This window comes from Felis catus, chromosome A2, assembly GCF_018350175.1.
Source record: "Felis catus isolate Fca126 chromosome A2, F.catus_Fca126_mat1.0, whole genome shotgun sequence".
Taxonomy (NCBI): domain Eukaryota; kingdom Metazoa; phylum Chordata; class Mammalia; order Carnivora; family Felidae; genus Felis; species Felis catus.
Window position 1 is genome coordinate 34,859,794 of NC_058369.1, and position 24,033 is coordinate 34,883,826.

The following is a 24,033-nucleotide window of genomic DNA, read 5'->3' on the forward strand; positions in this document are numbered from 1 at the left end:
TGCCATCCAATAAAAAGTCACCACACGCATTCATTTTTCTAGTGCCATTCCAGTGAAGTAGTGAAGAAAATGTCATAAACCTCATTTTGCCGACTGGGAAACTGAGCTAAAAATGATTAAGTCTTCTAGCATCAGCTGATGACTGAGAGGCAGAGGGAGACTAATGAAGCTCGACTCTATTCACCTAGTATTATCACTCATCTTAAAAATATTTAAGCTTCCCAAATGAAAATAGGGAGGACTGTTTCCAGCCATCCGATCTACCTGGAGAAAAACAAGGCCAGGCTGGCTTGCTAAGCGCATTGGAATAAATAAAATATTAAGACATGAGTAAGGGCCTATCATAAAGAATTCCCACACTGTCTGCAGTCAGCATAATAACTGTGGCGTTTCTTATCGTTTTGCATTCAGCCTGGGTAATTCGGTGACACCTTAAAAGTGACAGATGAACATGAAAAAAAGCTGACATCTCTTGCAAGATGCGAGGAGATGCCAGGAGGACCCTAGCAAAGTACAATGACAGCTGCAATGGAGGATGACAGAGCTTGAAAAGCAACTAACCACTTATTTTTTTAGGTTTAATTTTTGTACGAGAATGACAAAAGAAACAACATGAGATGGCAATGAAAGAAACATATCAATAAACCCTTTCTTAACTGAACAGTTAATATTTCTAAATCTGGCCAGAACCAAAATGAATGACAGTCAAACACACCACTGATGCCAGGAGTCCCTGTTCTAGTTCTTTGGCAAATACCTTTAGCGAACTATTCAAAACATGTAAGAAAAAAGGATTCTTACAGATTCCACCAGACTTTTATTTAGGAAGGCCCTAAAAAGTTCTAGAGCTTTATAGTATTTACCGAAAAGTCTGCTACAAGCATATTTGCCAACATTTCACTAAAACAAACCTCTTAAAATTAATAAATTACCTGTCAAATCCCATAAAAACAGATGGTCACTTGGAGACAGGAGAAGATGTTATTCTGTTTTACACAGCTGCTCAGACTAGGAAAAGATCATTTCATTTTCTAGAACACAGAAGAAAGCTTGTCTGAGATTTCCAATATTATACATAAAAGTGAAAATTTCATGCAGCTGCTTCTATGTTACACATCTGGTTATGGCTGAGGAAACAACTTCAAGAGTAAAATAACACCATTATGATAAATAACAACTAAAACTGGTCTGTTTGTTTTCTCTTAACAAACATCAAGCTATTTCTCAATGCTTTGCTATCAAAAGACTTTAAATTGCTGGGTATTCCTAAACCGGGGCACTGTGACATGCTATACCACCCAATTAAGAACCTATTAGTCATCTCTTATCAATGACAAAGTACACACAGATGAATATCTGATCATCACAATGGTTTCTACCTGTTACTCCTTTCAAGAAGGTGTTTTAGAAATTTTATCAGAAATCTAACACATGAAACAATAAGTCAACACAACATTAATGTCACACATCTGAAATGAGATTTTGATTTGTTAGTCCCCAACACATTACTTACATTACTATAAATCGCATGAAGATGAAGACATTTGGCACCTAAGCACAGTTATGAAATAACCAACACCACGAGCATGCCTGTATTTATGCTCAGAGCTCTCTTGGTTCTATATTTTTAGCAAAAGACATGAAATTTGATAGCTAAATATATGGCCACTTTTTTCACAATACTTGTAGGAGCACCAATGCTCAAGTCTTCGAAATGTCCACAAAATATATCTGTGACATTCAACTATTGTTAGAGGAGGAGGATTTGTATGGCAGGGGGATCCATTTAAGATTGGCAAAATAATTAAAATGTTGACAGGCCACTTCGAGTTAACTGTGAGGTAGTGAACTGCATCCGGAAGTTTTACTATCACTCCCCTGCTTCTAAAGGATCCTATGGGAACAAATTCAAACCCCTTACAGGGCCAACAACGTCCCACTGGCCTCCTAGAGGCTTCTTTTTCTCCAACCTCATCTCCTTCCACTCCCAACCAGCTTTACTCAAGCCTCCATGGTCATCTCTCTGTCCTTTGAAAAAGCCACCAAGCTCACGCCCATCACCTATGTTACCCAGCTGCTTGTGGCACCCCTCCCTAAGGTCTTCTTTGTAGCCGTTCAGCACTCATATCACAAGCATCACTTCCACAGAAAAGCCTTCCTTGACCATCAACCTTGCTCCTACCCTTCAATCTCTAGCCTGCTACCCTCTTTTATTTTCTTCACAGCACTGATACCCTCGGGACATATTTTCTAATTATTTACACACTTATTTTCTATCTCCTCCCACCCGAATTTAAAAGTCTTCCAGAGAGATGTCTTATTCATAGCTATCTCTGCAGCACCAAGTAGCTGCACCTAACGAATACATCAGGAAGAAACTAACTCTGTTTCACCACACTGACTCGAAATGGCCAAACAATCCATTTGAATTCAACCTGTTTCTTGGATACCCCTCTACTGGCCTCAGAATCAGACTTAAGAAGGGGTGAGGAGTCATGAAGCCAACAGAACATACCCAGAGCCTATTCTGTTGAAGTTTCTGCCCAAATGGTCTCCCAAGGTGGGCCTCATCTCAGGATCTGGTCTTCCAGGGGAAGAACATGGCATCCCCTATGGATACTCCCAGGCTGAAGGTCTGGCCAAGGGGTGGCTATCTATAGGAGATGTGGATGGATCTACACATGAATGTACCTGAGGCATCTCACAATACTGATGGCCCTGGGGTGACAGGAAGAAGCACAGGCCAGGCAGGTAATCCATATGCTGCACATTCTCACAGGGAACTCCATGAAGTCCAGTAATGGGAATTTTAGATCAGGCCTTCCAAGTCATTAGGAAGGTGTGTTTGCCAAAGTAAGATATTTTATTCTATTGTGGACACATTTTAGTCCATTTGATCGAATGTTAGCTTGGTTTATAACACTGTATTTGGAACAAATGGGAGACAAGCCTCTATTTGTACTCTTGCCTGAGTCCTACAAATGTTGGGGGTTGGCTTGTTGGTCCTTGATCCTGTCCTTTGAGTTCTCTGAGCCTGTTTCCTCACTAGAGAAAGAGAAGTAATTCCTATTCTGCCAACACCTCATATTATGTAAAGAACAAATGAGATCATACATAAAAGTCTATAGAAAGCATAATTTAAAAATATTTGTATTGTGTTCTTTCCCACATGCCTCCCTATATATTCTGGCAAGTGAGGACAATGACAATTTCCACTGCTGATCTCAGAGCTACCTTGGCTTTTGAGAAACTTTCAAAGTAGATGGAATTTTGCTTTTGATTTCATTTTTTTGTTCAGAGTATTAGATACTCATAAAATTATGTCTCTAAACTGCAAAGTTTCACATCCTTCCAGAAGGAAAAAGATATCAGATTGCCTAAGAGTTTAGACATCAAAAGAGAGAGAACTGTCTTAAAAAAAGAAAAAGAAAGAAAAAAAAAAAAACGTCTTGGGGCAGCTGGGGTGGCTCAGTTGGTTAGGCGTCCAACTTCCACTCAGGTCATGATCTTTCAGTTTGTGGTTTGAGCCCAGCATCGGGCTCTGTGCTGACAGCTCAGAGCCTGGGGCCTGCTTCAGATTCCGTGTCTCCCTCTCTCTCTGCCCCTTCCCCACTCATGCTCTGTCTCTCTCTCAAAAATAAAAGTAAACATTAAAAAAAATTTTAATGTCTAGAATCATTTATAGTTATTTATAGGTATAATACAGGCATGCCAGCTGAAAAATGCCTCTCCTACTATTTAGCCCACTGAACACAGACCTGTTTTCCAGGAAAAGCACATAATATACACAAGTGCTGTGCATTTATTGATCTCTAATCAGTTGTTAGAATGAACTGAAAGTGAAATACACCCTTTGTAATGTTTTAGATCTACCAGGCTATCTGTCCAGAAGCCTCTCCTCCCACCCCAGAGAAAGGATGATCTCAGAGATTTAGTAAGTCAAGAGCACAAACAGAACATATAAAGAAGCTAGGATAAATAAAGATTAACTCAAAAACTTAAAGCACAAAAGTAAGCTGGCCAGAATGCAGTAAAAGTTAAAACAAACTCTGGCAAATACAGGACAAGGAAAAATGGAAAAAGATTTCAGTGGACTGAGGTTCAAAAGGGCTGCATTTTAGATGATCAAAACCATTTTATAAAATGCATTAAACTCATTAAATGGAGTACACTAACTGCTATTAGAAAAATCACAAACTGCCAAAAAATAAATAATGAAAATCTACATCAAAGTGCCCGTTAGAAGATTATCACAACATAAGCATTTCAATTTTCTAAATAACTAGGTATTTTTAGCTCACTATTCAAGACTAAAAATCAGGTAAATTTAGCAGAAAACCTACTATAAATAATAACAGCAATAATAATTAAGAAGGCTTAAATTCATTGAGTGGTTTTAATTTTCATGCACTGATTCGGCTGTGTTAAGACAACGAGTTATTACAATTAACATAATAAAGAGACGCACAGCAAATCTCTGATGCTCGAAATAGTATTAGTGCCTTTTTAGATGGGGAGACTAAGTCAGGAGGGGTTAAGTAACCTGCCCTCGATCTCATGCCAACAAATTAGAAGAAAAACCCAGGAGGTATGGCTTCATAAGAAAGCCAACAGTCTACAGAGTTAAGTGACAGAATCAAGAGTAATTATTAGAAAATGGACATTTTATCTGCCATGCCTTCCACACACATGTGTTTATCACTACCACATACAAGAGTGCAAGGCATGGTGGATGACCTGAGTCCACATCTGGAAACTCACTGTCCCAGGGGAGGAGGAAAAGGACCTTACTGACAGGACCTCACAGAGTACCATCATATACGTTCTCTCATATTATCCTCACAACTTCCCAGTTATTCTGTGTCCACAGAGGAAGAAACTGAACCCGAATATGCCAAACAAGTTATTCAGAGTCACAAAAGGATTCAGTGGCATTGTCCACATGTAAACTGGTGTTAATTCAATGTTAATTTCACCCAGCATTCCCCAAATGGTCCGGGGGAACAGGTCCTCCTTGTCATTCAAGATATTAAACTAAACAGGTGAGGAAAAGGAGTTGGCAATATACAATCACAAGCATACATATTGCTCTCCCCCTTAAAAAGGAGGGGAGGGGATGACTGAATACGAAAGCCACTACTCAAATTCAGCCTTTCTGAATCTTATTCAAATATTCTTTCCATGTACAGTCACCCAAGATACCATTTAGGAAACATGATATAAATGTAAGTGTAAATCATGATGGGTACAGCCATCGGCAAATCAAAACGAAAACAGGAGCCATTTTCCAATACCAACTGTTTTTTGTTTTTATTTTTTTAATAATATTTTTATTTATTTTTGAGACAGAGAGAGACAGAGCATGAGCAGGGGAGGAGCAGAGAGAGAGGGAGACACAGAATCTGAAGCAGGCAGGCTCCAGGCTCTGAGCTGTCAGCACAGAGCCCAACACGGGGCTCGAGCTCACAAACTGCAAGATCATGACCTGAGCCAAAGTCGGATGCTTAACCGACTGAGCCACGCAGGCGCCCCGAGTTTTATTTTCAAAGAGCAAGAGAAAGAACGAGTGGGGGAGAGGCAGAAGAGAGGTGAGAAAGCACAGAGCCTGATATAAGGCTCGAACGCATGAACTGTGAGATGATGACCTGAGCCAAAATCAGGATGCTTAACTGAATGAGCCACCCAGGTGCCTCTCAACGGTTTTCACTGTATAAACAAAGTGCTATGGTGAGCTGAGGTGCTGATGCTGGCTATTAGGAAGATTTGCTTTTTTTGTTTGTTGGTTGGTTGGTTTTGGGGTTTTTTGATAATTTCTCTGATACAACCTGTTGACATTATTATAGGATTGGGTCACTGCACAGCAAACTCCGCATTTATTCCACTGATTTCTTTGGCGTGGTTTGAAAGAGAAATAACATCTTGTGTGATGACAATACAGAATGTATTTGCAAGTACCGGTTTATTGTAATATTCTTGCAATGATTATTAAGATTTGTTATTCTCTATAGGATATTCAGATCGTCATGCTCCAGCCAACAGCATATTCAGCTGGTCTCACACATCCTCAACTCCTTTGTCTACCACATCCCATACAACAAGTCCCATGAGCTCTACCTCCAAAATATATCGCAAAGACATCCTCTTCTCTCTACCTCCTCTGTCACCCTCATCCTCCAAACTGCCATCTTCTCTCACTTGAATGACCAGCAGAACAGTCTACCTCTTCCTACAGCCCTGTTAATCCATTCCTCACGGGACAATCCAGAATAGGAAACAGCTCAGGACAGTCTGCCTCGGATTTTCTCGGTTTTATCAATGGAAGTCCCCTATCACAGGAACCCTCTCATTACCAGGCAATCCAGGACAGTTGGTCACTCCAGTCTATGGTGAACATTTTATACAATAGGTAACATCAAGTCATTGTTGTGCATGAATGAATCATGACCCCCACTCTTCCCCTTCCCTGGATCCACACCCATTACCGTGGGCCCTTTAGAGCTCCTTCTACTACAGGCCCTGGTCCTTTGACTTCGGGCTCAACTAGTGGGATGTTAGCAGATGTGATGCAAGCAGAGGCTTGAAACATGTTTGTGGTCAGGCTTGCTCTCGTGACATTGGCCACTCCCCTGTGGAGATCTGTCTGTTAGCCTGCTGTTCCAAGGGAGCTGAGAAACACCTGGAGTGGGAATCACTGATAAACCAATATGAAGACCTGTGAGCAGAACAAATGGCTCGGTGAGTCTTGTGGTGGCTTGGTATCTAGCATTGTTGAGATGCCCAACTGATAAGGATTCTATAAAATTCTCTCCACAGCTCCCATTTCACTTAGAATAAAATCCAAACTACTTACCGACACTTAACAAAAACCTACCTCTCAGATCTCACCCACTGCCCTTCTCTAAACATCAATCTCACTGGTCTGTGTTCAAACTAACAAAGCTGTTCGACTCAGGATCTCGGCCTTATCCGTCACTTCTGCATGGAACACCTTACTCCCCATTCTTCTCATGACTGGTTGCTTCCATCCTTACTTACGGACTTAAAATCATCTCCTCAAAGAATTCCCTGACCATCCTCAGTCTTTCATGACTTGACCACTTGTTTGTTTCTGTCACAGAACTCCTCACAATCTGTAAATTGTTTGCTAATTTGTTTGTTTATTCTCTGTATCCCCACTAACTTCACTTATACAAACTATTTTCTCAGTAAGTTACTGAATATCAATTGAATGTTGCCCAATGGTCCAGGAAGTCTGTTAATCTGATACCCTCCTGGTCTTAAGCGTATAAGATTTTTATTATTGAAAACAGAAAGTGAAAATCAATAAGATAGTAGAGCTACAGATGATGTTTATCAATCATTGATACAGTTTTAAATTAAAAGTTCATAAGGGATTTAAGAGGGAAAAAAAAGTTAGCTGAATTGAAGTTTATAAAAACCAGAGAGAATCACACAAGACTTTTAATTGTATCACTCTTTCCAAATGAACAGTACTCAATATCAAAGTTCTATAACAGTACCCTCCACCCCCCACCTCCCCCCACCCCACACACACACCTGGGCCACAACCATCACCAAAACTACTCTGGTTAAATCAAAGGAAGCTGAACAAATAAAAAGTTGCTTGGCCTGTTATGGACGCACAAGCCTTTCAGCCACAGACGTTAAAAATGAAACAATGAAAGTATCATTCTCTATCATTAGTTGGAGTTCCATACTATTGGCCAAGTGGAAAATCTTAGCAATCCACCTTCTTCAGGGACTTCAACGTTCACAAAAGACCCCTTTAAACTCTAACCCACTGTGAAGTTCAAAGGCAATGAATCATGACAGCGGATATTTCTATATTGAGAATATCTTTGTGATGTGAAACACAACAGACTGAAATCCTTCTTCAGCTAATGGGTGCTGCTTGCAGTATTCACGGCAGGGGAAGGGGAGACACCAGGACTCTTGAGAGTTTCGATTAACAACATCAAGAGATCCAAGAGACAGGATGTCAGACAGGCCTCAAGCAGGAAGGGAGGGCTTTGGTGGGTGCCTGTCCAGTCGAGAGTGCTTTGGACTAAACTGTGGGAAGCGAGAGGGTGTGCAGACGTGCAGCAGAGTCCCTGGGTGAAGGCAGGCAGCTTCCTCGGCAGGGCTATGGACACTAGAGGCCTTGGTCCCTTGGCTACGGATGCCGAGGTAAAAGCCTTTGTCTTTGCTTTTCTGTCACTAAGAGCTCTAATTTTTTCTGGAATTTGTACAGCATATTATTATACCTATTAAAAGGGCAGCCTCAGAGTCCAGCCTGCCTGGACCTCTTAGGATTCTTCTACAAACGAGATGATGGCTTACCTCCGAAACATCTTATGAGGATTTTGAGACAAAACAAGCAAAGCACTTAACCGCATTTATTAAACATACATCAAGTTCTCAAGACAATGTTAGCCAATATATGTCCAACCACCTAACACATGCGTCCAATAAATATTTGCTGAGTGCGTGAGTATTCTGAAAGCCTCAGCTTCTGCTGAAGTGTGCTCTTCTGCTTGGGAAGGGAAAAAAAATCCCAGGTATAGGTAAAACAAGATAAATCTGCCTTCTAAGACATCAATTAGGATGGTGGATATGAATATCCCAGTCAGAAGGAAAACACTGCATTTTGTAAAAGGGCCCCAGTGGCATTCTGGCTTACACATCACTCTCTTGAGTTTGGCTGGTGAGTATCTAAACTCCTTAGTCTGCTGAATTCTGACTGGGTACCCAAAAGTTTACCAAGCTACAAAGGAAAAAAAACAATCTGGGGTATACTCAAAGTAGTATCTCTTTGACGGGTTGTCCACAGAACCCTATCACGGAAGGTGGCCACGTACACTTCTTTCAGGCAGCATGCTTCTCTTTCCCGTCAGTAATTACCTACCTGATGTCTCTGTTAATGGCTTCCACCTTCCTGCCACAGCCCATGGGGCTGCTACTCCCTAAGTTTTGCCTTCTTCCTACCGAGCTTAAGGACATGGCCCAATGGCAGTAAAGAAAACCTGCTGGGTGTGTGCATCAGAAAAGTCCCTCTTGGCAAGTGTTAACCTAGATGGAAGGTTCTTTAGGCTATCTATTCTCATTGATTTTTTCCAATCCATAACCATTTATGGAATGCATACTACATTTGAAGTACCAGGCATGCAAAAATGAATGGGAAACAGCCTTAGCCCAGGAACAGAGGCACAAGCTTTGTCTGACCCAAGTGTTTTATACCCCTGCCCCTGCATTCATCCCTAATAGTGTCAGGAAGGCCTATTCATTGCCTGTTTGTCTTTCACTTAAAAGCTGAGTGAACTAATGGGATAATACTCAAAGCTGTCCTATTCTGTCCTACTGAACAGGCTTCATATTGAAGACAGTTGTAATCAAAAAGTCATCCTTAAAGTTACTCTTCGAGTAAGGTGAGCACTTACTTCATTGTTTAAATGGGAGACAGTTTTGAGAGTGAATGGAATTGCTATTAATAACAGTTCTGGAATAACAGATGTATCCACGTCGGTCCCAGGAAAAGTTAATAGAGATAGTCATCGATGCTTAGAGACATTTATGAAAATTTTAGGAAGATAATTCTTGAAACCTCGTCTTGGTTTATGGGAACACATATAATCTATTTCTCAAATACAAAGCATTGTGTGGGAGGTCAGATCACAACTATCTCATGAAGAGTGTGCTTCTTCTGGAATATAGACCCCTCGGGTTAAATTGCAGCTGCTACCCCCACCGTGTGCACACACGTGGAGCACAACACTTACTGTAACAGCAAAAGCCACGGCAATATGCCAACAACTGCCCTGTTGGTGAGAACATAAACTGGTGTAGCCACGATGGAAAACAGTATAGGGGCTCCTCAAAAAATTAAAAATAGAACTATCCTAGGACCCAGGAATCCCACTTGTGTATAATTGTACGAAGGAAACGAAAACACTAACTTGAAAAGGTATCTGCACCCTGACATTTATTGCAGCATTATTTACAATAGCCAAGACATGAAAACAACCTGAGTGTCTGTCAATGGATGAATAAAGATGTATAACCATACACATTCTCTCTCTCTCTCTCTCTCTCTCTCTCTCTCTCTCTCTCTCTCTCTCTGGAATACTATTTAGCCATAAAACAGAAGGAAGTCCTGCCATTTGCAACAAAATGGATGGGCTCTGAAGGGATTAGGCTACATGAAATAAGTCAAAACAGAGAAAGAAAGACAAATTCCATATGATCTCACTTATGTGTGGGATCTAAAAAAACAACAAAACAAAACAAAACAAAGAACTTACAGAAACAGAACAGACTGGTGGTTTCCAGAGGCAAGGGGCGCAGGGTGGGTGAAATGGGTAAAGGGGGTCAAAGGGTACAAACTGCCAGTTATAAAATAAATAAGGGGCACCTGGGTGGCTCACTCAGTTAAGCATCTGACTCCTAATTTCAGCTCAGGTCATGATCTCACAGTCGTGAGACAGAGCCCCGTGACAGGCTCGGTGTTGAGTATGAAGCCTGCTTAAGATTCTTTCTCTCCTCCCTCTGCCCCTCTCCCCTGCATGCACTCTCTCTCTCTCTAAAATAAAATATAAATACATAAATAATAACTAAATAAACCACGCGAACATAATGCACAGCACAGTGACTACAGTCAAAAATACCGTACTGTATATTTGGAAGTTGGTAAGAAAGGAGATCTTCAAAGTTCTCTTCACAAGAAAACAAAAAAAATCTTCTATGTGGTGATAGATGCTAACTAGATTGGTGATAGATGCTAACTAGATTGAATGTAGTGATCATTCCCAATATATACACATATTGAATCATTATGTGAAACTAATATGTCATGTCAATTATATCTCAATTCAAATATATATATATATATATATATATATATATATATATATATATAATGACAACATCTACCCATGTTTCTTCTGAGCCAGACACTGTAATAAGACCTAGGACATTTCCCCAACCAATCCCATAGTACTGATGCCCCATATTTTACAGATGAGGAAGTGGAGTCCTACAGGAGTTAAAATGCAGCTAGTAAGGGGGTACAGCAAGGCCTGAAACCAAGGCTGTGGACTCCAGAGTCCACCAACTTAAACACCACCACACACCTCCCAGAAGGTATCCATGAGAGGTGACAGTTAAGCTGGACCAAGATGAATGGGAGATAATAATAATGACAATGATTCCAGCTACCCGCTACTGAGACTCTGCTATACCTTATACACACGACTTCATTTCACTTTCATAGCTATCCTAGGAAGCAAGTATTATTGCTAAACCCATTTTACAGATGGGGAAACTGAGAATTCTACAAGTTAGGTCACTCACCTAGGGTCACACAGCTAGCATGGGGCAGGCTCAGGATGTGAATTTAAGACCAACTCCACAGTGATCTCCACTGGGTTAGAAGGTACTCTGGGGAGGAAGGAACATGAACAAAGGCAAGAAAGAAAGCGATGTGACCACACAACAGAAAATAAGCACACAGAGGGAGACAGTGGGGGAGAGACAGATCATGAGTACGTCATGCACAAGCGGCCATGTGAATTTAACCTGAATCCACTGAGGACGTTAGAGCAGTAAGGAATTCCAAGCAAGAGGAAAGTCATGAAGGGATCTAGATGTTCTCATGTTTACGATGCTCACGTGTAGTTTATTTATAAAGAAAATATATATTTATGTGAAGTTGTTCTTCAGTGCTACATCTAGCACCTGAAGACTGGGAACAGTTGGAGTTTTGCATATCAAATACTTCCAGCACTGTGATTTCTCCCCTGTTATCCACACCCCATCTGCTTCTTTCTCCCCATACTGAAGTGACTAGTATCTTTGCTCAAATAAAAGCCTTGAAGACAAAAAATATTCTAATACTTGGCCCACATTTAATTTGAGAGAACAACAGACTCACACATCCCTTAGCGTGTTCCATGTTGAATGAAAGTAAAAACAAAAAAAAAAAATACATAATTGAGGTAGCTTGTTTACTCATCTCGTTTTCCTCCTAAGGTAAATCAAGCAATGTTTTGTTTTTTTTTTTAACTTTCTCAATTCATTTCCTGACGTTTTTGTAAGTAACCTAGAAAACTCAAGTGGAGCCTTAGTACGACTTGTGAACATCTGTTAAACACTGCCAACTCCTGTAACAACCACCTTGGGGAATAGCGTAGCATCTTAAAAGCATAATTCCTTAGGTAATATTTATTCTGTTAGAGTGTAAAAAAGAACGGTTTTCATTTTCTTTCAAAATTATTCAACTTTTGATTTCATATACCACCATCTCCCTAGAAAATATCAACCAACAGTATATGAGTAAGATACTCATTATCAAATCATCTGATGAGCTGCACACTAAATATAGTTTAACACTCGGGTGTTATTTCAAAAGCAATGAGCCTTTTTTTCATCTGCTGTTGATGTTTTTAACAACTATTATTATATTCCTTTTATTACACTTCAGAACACGCACTCAGATTGGGTCAAAAAAGAAGGAAAAGAAGGAGGAAGGGAATTGGGTGAGTGCCTCACTTGTAGAAGGCATTTGCGTGTTTTTATCAGAATCGTTCCATGAAGTACGCATTATCATCCTCAATGTTCTAGTCAAGTCAGTTGTGGCTGAAGTAATCAAAACACGGCCGGAGGGAGAGGTCTGTTCTCATTGTACAGTCCACGTCCAGCCTAAGCCAGGACGCAGAGAGACCCATTTCCTCCAAATTCTAAATGCTACAGAGAATACTACATTATCACCGAACCCACTTGCTCCTCTTCCTGAGTGTGCCTTGAGACAACCGCCCAGTCTCTCTTGTTCACTGTGATCAGCTGAGGAGCTTCGGCCATTGGAGTGTGAGCCGAAGCGATGTGGCCCCGTGCAAAATGTCCACAGGTAATCCTCCGTGCTCTCTTCACCTGTTAAGTGGTTGGGATGAACACAACTGCCAGGTCACGTTTGGGAGCCATGTGTTGAAGGGGGCAGAGTGGAACGACAGGAAGCTCGACCTGTGAGTCGGCACTTGGAGGCAGACTCAGAACACCACACCGGACTTCTAAGTGACTAAGAAATACCTCTTTAGGAGCTCCTGATGGCTCAGGCGGCTAAGCGTCCAACTCCTGATTTCAGCTCAGGTCATGATCTCGCAGTGTGGTTCATGAGATCGACCCCCACGTCAGGCTCCACACTGATGGTGCAGAGGCTGTCTGGGATTCCCTCTCTGCCCCTCCCCACTCGTTCTCTCTCTCTCTCTCAAAACTAAATAAACTTAAAACAACTGAAATACTTCTTTATTATATTAAGCTACTGGGAATTTGGTAGTTTATGTATTATAAGACTAGCATTACCTAATATGCCAAAACAGGAAAAAAAATCTAAATGAGTCATGATAAGAAATAACATAGCCAAGGGGTGCCTGGGTGGCTCAGTCAGTTGGGCGTCTGACTTCGGCTCAGGTCATGATCTCACAGTTTGTGGGTTCGAGCCCCGCATTGGGCTCTGTGCTGACAGCTGGGAGCCTGGAGCCTGCTTCATATTCTATGTCTCCCTCTCTCTCTTCCTGCCCCTCCCCACTCACACTCTGGTCTCTGTCTCTCTCTCTCAAAAAATAAATAAATATTAAAAACGTTTAAAAAAAAGAAATAACATAGTCAAACTGGAATTACCATACAACCATTAAAACAGTGTTTTTGAAAAAAAATTAATATTTGGGTAATGCTTAAGTTATGATGCAAAATTTGTAAAGCAGAATTACAAGCCTAAATGCATTATATTTTCCCCAAATTTACAAACAAAGATTGCCTCTCAATTGTGTTTATGTACATATGTGCACAGGAATTAATGTTGCTGACTGACTGGATGAATGAATGCATAAGAAAAATGGAGGGAAATATGTTAATATTAAGGAAGGTTCCCTCTGGATAATGAGATTTGAGGAGGTTTCCACTTGGTTGTACTTTTCTGTGTTTTTTTAAATCGAAATAATAAAGCATGTTACTTTCATAATCGGAAGAGACTTGTCTGTTTACATTTAAGAGTTCATTAAAAAGGCCACTCTATCCGGACAGTTAATACAGAGCTACTCCCTATGCCCACCTAGCCCAGGCAAAGTTGTTCTACATTTACAACCCCATAAGCTACCCTCTGGTGACTTAAAAGACCCCAGGGAGCAACAGTTCACAGGAAAGTCCTGGAAAATGAGACCATGTGGCAACATAACTTCTTCGTTTACTCACAATGAGGTAGCTCTAAAACACAAGTTGATAAATAAACTGCATTAATGACACACTGAGAAAACAGAAAGTGAAATTATGTCAGTTACCGTGGATACACAATCACGGGCATGTGGAGATCTGGTGATATTCAGAACCAGTCCCTAAAGGAAAACATCTCCCTCTGGTTTAAATGAAGATTACATGAATGCTTACTGAATGCTCAGCATGATGCCAGGCACATAGCAAGAGGCCAAAGGTTAATGTCACCACTACAATTTTTATTGGTTAAAATGTGAGAAAAATAATTAATCCTTGCTTTAGTACACCACTGAAATTCAAGTTACGACATTTACTTTCAAAGTGCTGTTCTCATTAGTTTCTAAGGAAACTGAGAGGAAGTTACATGTGCACTTCCCTAAAGCCTGCCTGCCTACAACCTGCCTTGATCTTGTCCTGACTCTATAGGTCCCCTGCTGTTTCTATCAGTGAACACCAGAGGACAATTAGGAAAAAGAAGCGAAAATTCTAGAGAGAATTCTAAGGAGAGAGAGAAATTCTAAGGAGATGACCAGAGAAGCCCATGCATATCTGCAGATTCAGGAAGAATAGAAAGGAACATTTTATAAAATGGGGGATCTCTTTGGAAAATATGTACCATATAAAATATTAAAAGACACAACTTGTTGAAGGGGATCCACTCATAAAGACAGTTAAGGAAAGCCTTTAAAGTCAATCAAGGTGTTTCTTTAAGGATCATTTGGAAGTAAACATGAACAAGTGAAAATTTTCTAAGTAAAAATATTTATTGAGCATTTACTATGTCTCCGGACCTATGCTAAGCACTTTTTGTTGTCTGGATGAGTCAGAGTTCTCAGCGGAAAGCAATAAAAATTAACTCTAGTTGAAGTAAGCATAAAGTAAATTACAGAAGAGATATTAGGAAGGTGCACAAAGGAGGTGAGAAAATCAGGCTCAAAAAATAGAAAGGCATCAAAAGACATCAAAATAGCCAGGAACACATCTCATCACAGAAACCATCTATCTCGTGAAGGCACCACCATTACTCCTAGAAAGCAAACACTGCTCCAACTCTGATGGACCACACTTGCCAGGACTCTTCCTTCTTTGCCCTGATTCCAGATTCAAAATAATGAAAGGCTGATACAAAAGTAAAATGAAGATTTAATACACAGAAATCAAGGCTACCCTCAAACTGTCTTTATAAGACGATCATGACCATCATCTCAACACACAGGATGTAAAATCTTTTGCAAGATCCTAACCACATAAGGTGATAGGACAAAGCCGCAAAATCGAGGAGGTCTGCCATGAATTTAACTGCCTACAGTGTTAACAGTATACGTCAATCAGTAGTCAATGGGCAGCAGTTTCCCTTTTACATAAAATACAATTCCTTAATGCTGTAATTCACCAGGCTTTATAGGATGTCATTATATAAAACTCAGAGAATAAGTTATCATATTGACAAATGGAAACATGTTGTAGCTGAAAGCAATCCAAAGCTATTCAAGTTCAATAAAAGCTCCTTATCTCCATTTTAGGATGCATGTCATTAGCTCAGAGAAGATTAATTTTTCCATTCATATTTCAATTTCTTTCCTGGCAAAAAATAAAACTGTGAGTTTCTGAATTATACTCTTCTTGCTTAATCAAATGTTGAGAGTCTCACATCAACATGACTGGAAAAATTAATAGATTATGGAGATTCCTAAAACTAAAAGGTAGTTTCACCTATAGTTATATGCAAATACTCCTTTAAGACAGGGTTTTGATTTACATGAGAGACATATTCTTTCATTCACCTTTAAAGAGAATTGAAAGGCAACATAAAGATTAGCTATGCATACAGTAGGTATTCTGTAATTAACTATTGATTGTATACATTAAATTTAACAACAGAGGAAAGCATAACCACTAAACCTTCTGAGAAAATTGTATGCAAGAGACACAATGCCCTCCTTAAAGTATGATTACAAAAGGTGGCTCATACATACTGCTTCAGAAATGAATATTATCCACATATTAAAAACTTAATTCACCAAACCAAATTTACGCTCTCAATCAGACATAAGTCTACTTTCTACACAAGAAAATGAGGCTCTCACTCAATATGTTATCATTATGAATTGTGTTTCACAAAAAAAAGGTTTGCATTACCCATTTCAAACAAATGTTCAAATGAACAAGCTTTCCATAACTATATGGCAAATGTTCTTTTGCCCAAAGAGATACAACAAAATGAATCATTAAGAAAATGTCTGCAGATTACAGTTTCTATAAATTGTGCCTTAGAACCTGCCACATCGTTTTAATTCAATCTTCTAATTTTATTAATATGCATTTTCCATCTTAAACATGCTGACTCACACACAAAAATCTCCCAAGAATATCATCATTAGGTTAGCAAAGAGGAAAAACGTTTGGGGAGGAGATTAAATCTAATCTGGCTGGTAGAAATCCTATCTTTGTCATTTATTAGCTATACAACTTTGGCACGTTTTTAACCTTACTCTACCTGTTTCTTTGCTTAGCAAAGTAACAACACAGCACTAAAAACGGCAACATTTGGGGAAGGAAGGGAAGATGGTGGTGGAGTAGGAAGTTTCCAGGTTCACCTCCTCCTATGATTACAACTAGATAACTATCATATCATCCTAAATACTCCCCAACTCTAAGGAATAGCAAAACGAACTCCACAACTGAGGGTACAGGGGAGACTACATCAAGGAGGATGGGAAGAGTGGAGACAGCTTGGGAGAGAAACAGATTGTGGCCATTATTACAGTGGAGGGAAAGCCACAGTAACAGAAAGGGACAAGAGACAGACTAGCACAGTGGAGAATCCACAGGGAGGGTGAATGCCGGCAGCAATTGGCTTAGAGGGCCATGGGTACTTGCAGCCAGCAGGGCTTGGAGTCTGGAATTTTGAAGGTCAGCATGCTCGGTTCTGGGGGAGCTCAGAGGACATTGGAGTTGCTCATGGAGAAAAGGCAGGGCAAATACCCCATAGACATACAGCATGGAAACAGCCACCTGAAGAGCACCTGGGGCTTCCACATCTTGGAGTATGCCCCAGAGGGGCAGAACCTGTGAAGAAACCCCTCCAGGAACAGAGGAACTGGGGGAAACCATCTCCCTCCACCATCCCTCAGTATAAGCACAGGGCCACCTGTGGGAACCAGCACAGCTCAGACACTTACTACCTAGCTTGCTTACACCAAGCCCCGCCCCACCACATCCTGGTGGAACCGCCCTTCCCAGTCCTCCTTCCTAATAAGAGTAGTCCAAACTCCTGTCCACAAGACATCTCCCAACCAAAGAGGTTTGTGGAGCCTTGGTTCCAGTGGCAGCAGCAGCAAGAGGTCTCATTTCACAAGCAGGTCAGAGCACGCCTAGTTAAAACATGCCACATTCAAGCCAAGGATCCAACACTGTCCACATCAGGCAAACAGGCCCTTTGTAAACAACTGGACTAGAGGATAAAGTGGCTGGAACAAAATAGCACAGCATGCACAGCACACACTGGAGACACTCCCAGAAGCATCAACCTTTGGGAACAAGAGACATGACATGGCAGGGCATTACAGGTTCTCGACTTCATAAGGCCATTACCCTCAAGAACAGGAGATGTAGCTGACTTTCCTAACACACACAGAAAGAGGCATACAGACTTAGAGGAAATGAGAAGACAGAGAAATTTATCCCAAAAGAAAGACTGGGATAAGGCCATGGCTGGAGATTTAAGCAAAATATTTAGAATTAAGAGTGATCATATGTACACTCATTAGACTTGAGAAAATTGTAGAAGACATAAATGAGGGTCTTAACACATAGAGAAGGAAAAACAACAGAGATAAAGGGTGAAAAGTAAATGCAGTGAGAAACACACCTGAAGGAATGAACAGTAGGATAGAAGAATCAGAGGAATGAATTAGTGACCTAGGAGACAGACTTATGAAATGTAACCAAGCTGAATAAAAGAGAGAAAAAAGAATTATGCAAAACAAGAACAGACTTAGGGAACCCAGTGACACCATTAAACATAGTAATATTCATATTACAGGAGTCCCAAAAGAAGAAAGAGAAAAGGGGGCAGACAATTTATATGAAGAAATAATAGCTGAAAACTTCCCTAATCTGGGGGAGGAAACAGATATCCAGATCCAGGAGGCACAAAGAACTTCCATCAAAATCAACAAAAGCAGATCCACACCAGGACACATAATAACTGGAAAACATATGATGAAAAAGAAAAGATTTTAAAAGCAACAATACCAAAGAAGGCATTAACTTTCAAGGGAAAACCCATAAGGATAGTAGGAGATTTTTCAAGCAAAAACTTTGTAAGCTAGAAGGCAGTGGCATGATACATTCAAAGTGCTGAAAGGCAAAAATGTGCAGCCAAGATTATTCTATCCGGCAAGGCTATCATTAAGAATAGGAAGAGAGATAAAGAATTTCTCAGATAAAACTTAAAGGAGTTCATAACCACTAAACCATCCCTACAAGAAATATTAAAGGGGACTGAGTGGAAAGGAGAGACAGAAATGATAGTATAAAGGTAGGAAACACAAAAGCAGTAAAAATGAGTATTTCTGTAAAAACATCAGTCAAAAATTTAACAAAATAAAGGGATATAAAATATGACACCATATACTTAAAATGTAGAGAGGAGAGGAGTAAAGAATGGGTTCAAACGTAAAGGACCATCAATGCACATCTCAATTAAGTTGACCATTCTCAACTTAATTGAGAATGCTATATGCAGAAGAGGTTATATAAAAACCTAATGGCAACCATATATCAAAAACCACTAATAAATATGCAAAGAATAAAGACAAAAAATCAAAATATATCACTAAAGAAAATCAGTAAAACATGAAAGAGAGAAAAACAAGAAAGGATCAGAGAAAATCTTCAGAAACAGACATCAAAACAAGTAATAAAATGACAATAAAAACATACCTACCAGTAATTACTTTGAGTGTAAATGGACTAAACATGTCAATCAAAAGACACAGGGTGACAGAATAGATAAAAAAATAATAATAATAAGACCCGTGGATCTGCTGCCCACGAGACTCATTTTAGACCTAAAGACAAGTGCAGATTCAAAGTGAGGAGACAGAGAAACATCTATCATGCAAATGGAAGTCAAAAGAAAGTCAGAATAGCGATACCTATATCAGACAAAATAGACTTTAAAAGAAAGGCTGTAACAAAGACAAAGAAGGACACTATATAATAATAAAGGAGACAATCCAACAAGAAAATATAACAATTATAAACTTTTATGCACCCAACAGAGTAGCACCCAAAGACATAAGACAGTTAATAACTAATTCATAATAATACAATAATAGTAGGGGACTTTAACACCCCACTTACATCAATGGACAGATCATCAAGACAGAAATCCTATCAACAAGGAAACAATGGTTTTGAATGACACCCTGGAACAGATGGATTTAATAGATATATTCAGAACATTCCATTCTAAAACAGCATAATGCACATTCTTTTCAAGTGCATATGTAACATTCTCTAGAACAGATCTCATGTTAGCCTAGAAAACAAGCCTCAACAAATTCAAGATCAAAGTCATAGTATACATCTTTTCTGACTACAACATTATAACATTAGAAGTAAATCACAAGAAAAAAATCTAGAAAGACCACAAATACATGGAGGTTAAATAACACACTACTAAACAATGAATGGGTCAAAGGGAAATCAAAGTTCATAAAAAAGTACATGGAAACAAATGAAAATGAAAACGTAATAGTCCAAAACCTTTGGGATACAGCAAAAGTGGTTCTAAAAAAGAAGTTTACATCAATCCAGGCCTACTCAAAAGCAAGAAAAACATTAAATAAGCAAACTAACCTTACACCTTAAAGGAGCCAATAAAAGAACAACAAACAAAACCCAAAACCACAAGGAAGGAAATAATGATTAGAGCAGAAATAAATGATATAGAAACTAAAAAAAACAATAGAACAGATCAATGAAACCAGGAACTAGTTCTTTGAAAAGATCAACAAAATTGATAAACCACTAGCCAAATTCATCAAAAACAAAAAAAGAGAAAGAACTCAAAGTCACAAATGAAAGAGGAGAAATAACAACCAACACCACAGAAACACAAAGTATTATAAGGGAACAGGCCAACACTGGACAACCTAGAAGAGAAGGATAAATTTCAAGTAACATATAACCTACCAAAATTGAAACAGGAAGAAACAGAGAATTTGAACAGACCAATAACCAGAATAGAAACAGAATCAGAAATCAAAATAAAAACGCAACAAGCGAAAGTCCAGGACTAGATGGCTTCACAGACAAATTCTATCTAAGAGTTAAAGAAGAGTTAATACCTATTCTTCTCAAACTTTTCTTAAAAACAGAAAACTTCCAAATTCATTCTAATAGGCCAGCACTGTCCTGACACCAAACCAGGTAAAGACAACTACGGGCCAAAAAGCCCTGATCAACATAGATGCAAAAATCCTCAATAAAATACTAAAAAGAGAACTACGGGCCAAAAGCCCTGATCAACATAGATGCAAAAATCCTCAATAAAATACTAACAAACCGAATTCAACAATACACTAACAAAATCACAACAGTCAAGTGGTATTTATTCCTAGGTTGCAAGGGGGTTTCAACATTTGCAAATCAATCAATGCGATACACCCTATCAACAAGAAAAAGGAGACAAACCGTATGATCATTTCAACAGACGCAAAAAAGCATTTGACAAAGTACAACATTCATTCATGATATAAAACCTCAACAAAGTAGGTTTAGAGGGAACATAATAAAAGCCGTATGTGAAAAACCCACAGCTATCATCATCAATGGGAGAAAACTGAGAACTTTTCCCCTAAGTCAGGAACAAGACAAGGACATCCACTGTCACCACTTTTATTGAACACAGGACTAGAAGTCCTAGCCACAGCAATCAGACAACAAAAAGAAATCAAAGGCATCCATATCAGTAAGGAAGAAGTAAAAACGTTCACGATTTACAGATGACATGATACTATATATAGAAAGAAAATCTGAACAACTCCACCAAAAAAACTGCCAGAACTGATCCAGGAATTCAATAAATTTGCAGGACACAAAATCAATGTAAATAAATCTGTTGCATTTTGGGGCACCTAGGTGGCTCAGTCGGTTGAGCATCTGACTCTTGGCTCAGGTCATGATCTAATGGTTTGTGAGATCCATGCAGAAGGAGAAATTAAGAAAACAACACCATTTATAACTGCACCAAAAATAATGAGATACCTAGGAATAAAACTAACCAAAGAGGTGAAAGACCTGTACTTTGAAAACACTGACGAAAGTAACTGAAGAGGACACAAAGAAACAGAAAGACATTTCATGCTCATGGATTAGAAGAACAAATATTGTTAAAATATCTATTCTACCCAAAGCAATTGACAGAGTCAATGCAATCCCTATCAAAATACCATCAGCATTTTTCACAGAACCAGAACAAACAGTCCTAAAATTTGTATGGCACCACAAAAGTGGTGCCAAAAGCAATCCAAATAGCCAAAGCAATCTTAAAAAAGCAAAGCCAAGCTGGAGGCATCACAATTCCAGACTTCAAGTTATATTACACAGCTACAGTAATCCAAACAGTATGGTACTGGCACAAAAACAGATACATAGAGCAATAAAACAGAATAGAAAACCCAGAAATAAACTCACAACCACATGGTCAATTAATCTTTGACAAAGCAGGAAAGAACATTCAATGGGAAAAGAGCAGTCTCTTTAACAAATGGTGTTGCAAAAACTGGATAGTAACATGCAAAAGAATGAAAATGGATGACTTTCTTACACCACATACAAAAATAGATTCAAAATGGATTAAAAACCTAAATTCTAAGACGAGAACACAGGCAGGAACTTCGTGACATCAGCTGTAGCAACTTCTTTCTATATATGTCTTCTGAGGCAAGGAAAACAAAAGCAAAAATGAACTATTGGGACCTCATCAAAATAAAAAAAACTTCTGCAAAGTGAAGGAAACAATCAACAACACTAAAAGGCAACCAATGAAATGGGAGAAGATATCTGCAAATGACATATCTGAAAAAGGGTTAGTAGCCAAAATATACAAAGAACTTATTCAACACTAAAAAAACTGCACAAAAAATCCAATTAAAAAATGGGCAAAAGACATGAGTAGACATTCTTCCAAAGACATACAGACAGCCAAAAGACACATAAAAAGATGTTCATCATCATTTAGTATCAAGGAAATATAAATCAAAACTCTAATGAGATATCACCTCACAACTGTCAGAATGGCTAAACTCAACACACAAGAAACGAAAGGTGTTGGCAAGGATGTGGAGAAAAAAGAACACTCATGCACCGTTGGTGGGAATACAAACTAGTGAGGCTACTGTGGAAAATGGTGTGGAGGTTCCTCGAAACGTTAGATTCAATTGAAAGAGAAACTTAAAGAAAAAAAAAAAAGATGATCTGGAGGAATCTCAGATGGGTAAGTAGGAGGAGATAAGAAAAAGAGAAGGTTTGGAGCAACCTCCAGAGGTGACAAATTCCATTTGGGCCAAGAAATATGGAGGTACCCACAATGAGATGGCCAACAGGAGCCAGGAATGTGGGTTCAGACACAAAGAAAGAGCTTTACAATCCATACGGAGATTCCTGGAAATCAAAGGCATGACTAACACCAACGCTTATTTGCAAAATATTTTATATGTGTCATTGTATTTCAAATACATCCAAATATGAATAAAATAGAAAGGTAGTAAGCAAATGCATTTCAGTCATTTACAAATCTTTCAAATTAAAATATGAAGTCTTAACACAGGATCAAGAAACTACTGATCACACGTCTCTTATCTGTCTATGAATGTGAATCACGACAGCGGTGAATTCCTTGGAATCATATGCTGCTGCTGCTGCTGATGATAGTAACAAACTCTTATATAGCACTTACTATGTTAAGCATATTACCCTTTTCTGTAATTTTTCTCCATTAAAATATCCTAATTGTCGGGGCAGGCAGAAAAATGCATGTGTAGTCCAGCTTTAACCTTAACCTCAAATCTACTTAGTAAAACTTGTGCTATTGATTCTTGTCTACCTTGTAGCAACAATCAAGTAAACGCAGTGAAGTTTTGCCAGATTCTTCTTGTTTTGCTCTCTCTAGCCAACCTCAGTGACTTTTATATTTACAATCAATTTGTTACACTTTTAACTAACTAGAGTTGGTACCATCTCTTCTTCCAATACTATAAATATTCCCTCTGATCAAAACTGTCTATTATACAACAAAAGCCAGAGGAGACACTCCTTCCTCCAAAACTCCTCCATGAGTAAGAGAAGGATTACTCATTCATTCAGCAAATGAGAGGCTTGGACTTGTTCTCTAAATTCCCTTTTAGCTCTAAATAGGATCAGAGAAGCACTCCCATGGCCACATCACTTAGATGAATTATCACAGGTTTGCACAGGCCCAGGTACAGACACAGCTGGGTCACTCTCAATCCTTTAATCCAGTATGATTTTCCTAAAACCACTCCTCAAGAAACAAAATGGCTTTTTGAAAAGTTTATTTTAATTTTCTTAATTTTACTTTTATTTAAACTTGCTTTATTGTCTGTCTCTTTCCATGCTTTCACCCTGGGCCCAGCATATGAAGGGCACCTCGTTAATTCCTGAAGAGCAAAAATTCTGTCTTACAAACACAGTAGAGAATGCCCAACCATAAAGTGGCAGCTATATAAATGTTTATAAAACTAA

General features: G+C 39.2%; 1 protein-coding gene across 8 annotated transcripts in view; it reads right to left on the reverse strand.

The window, feature by feature from the left end:
* The window catches only part of SUCLG2 (succinate-CoA ligase GDP-forming subunit beta), a 482,508-nt gene that overhangs the window by 404,048 nt on the left and 54,427 nt on the right, over window positions 1-24,033 (reverse strand). The gene's annotated exons all lie outside the window — the stretch shown is intronic.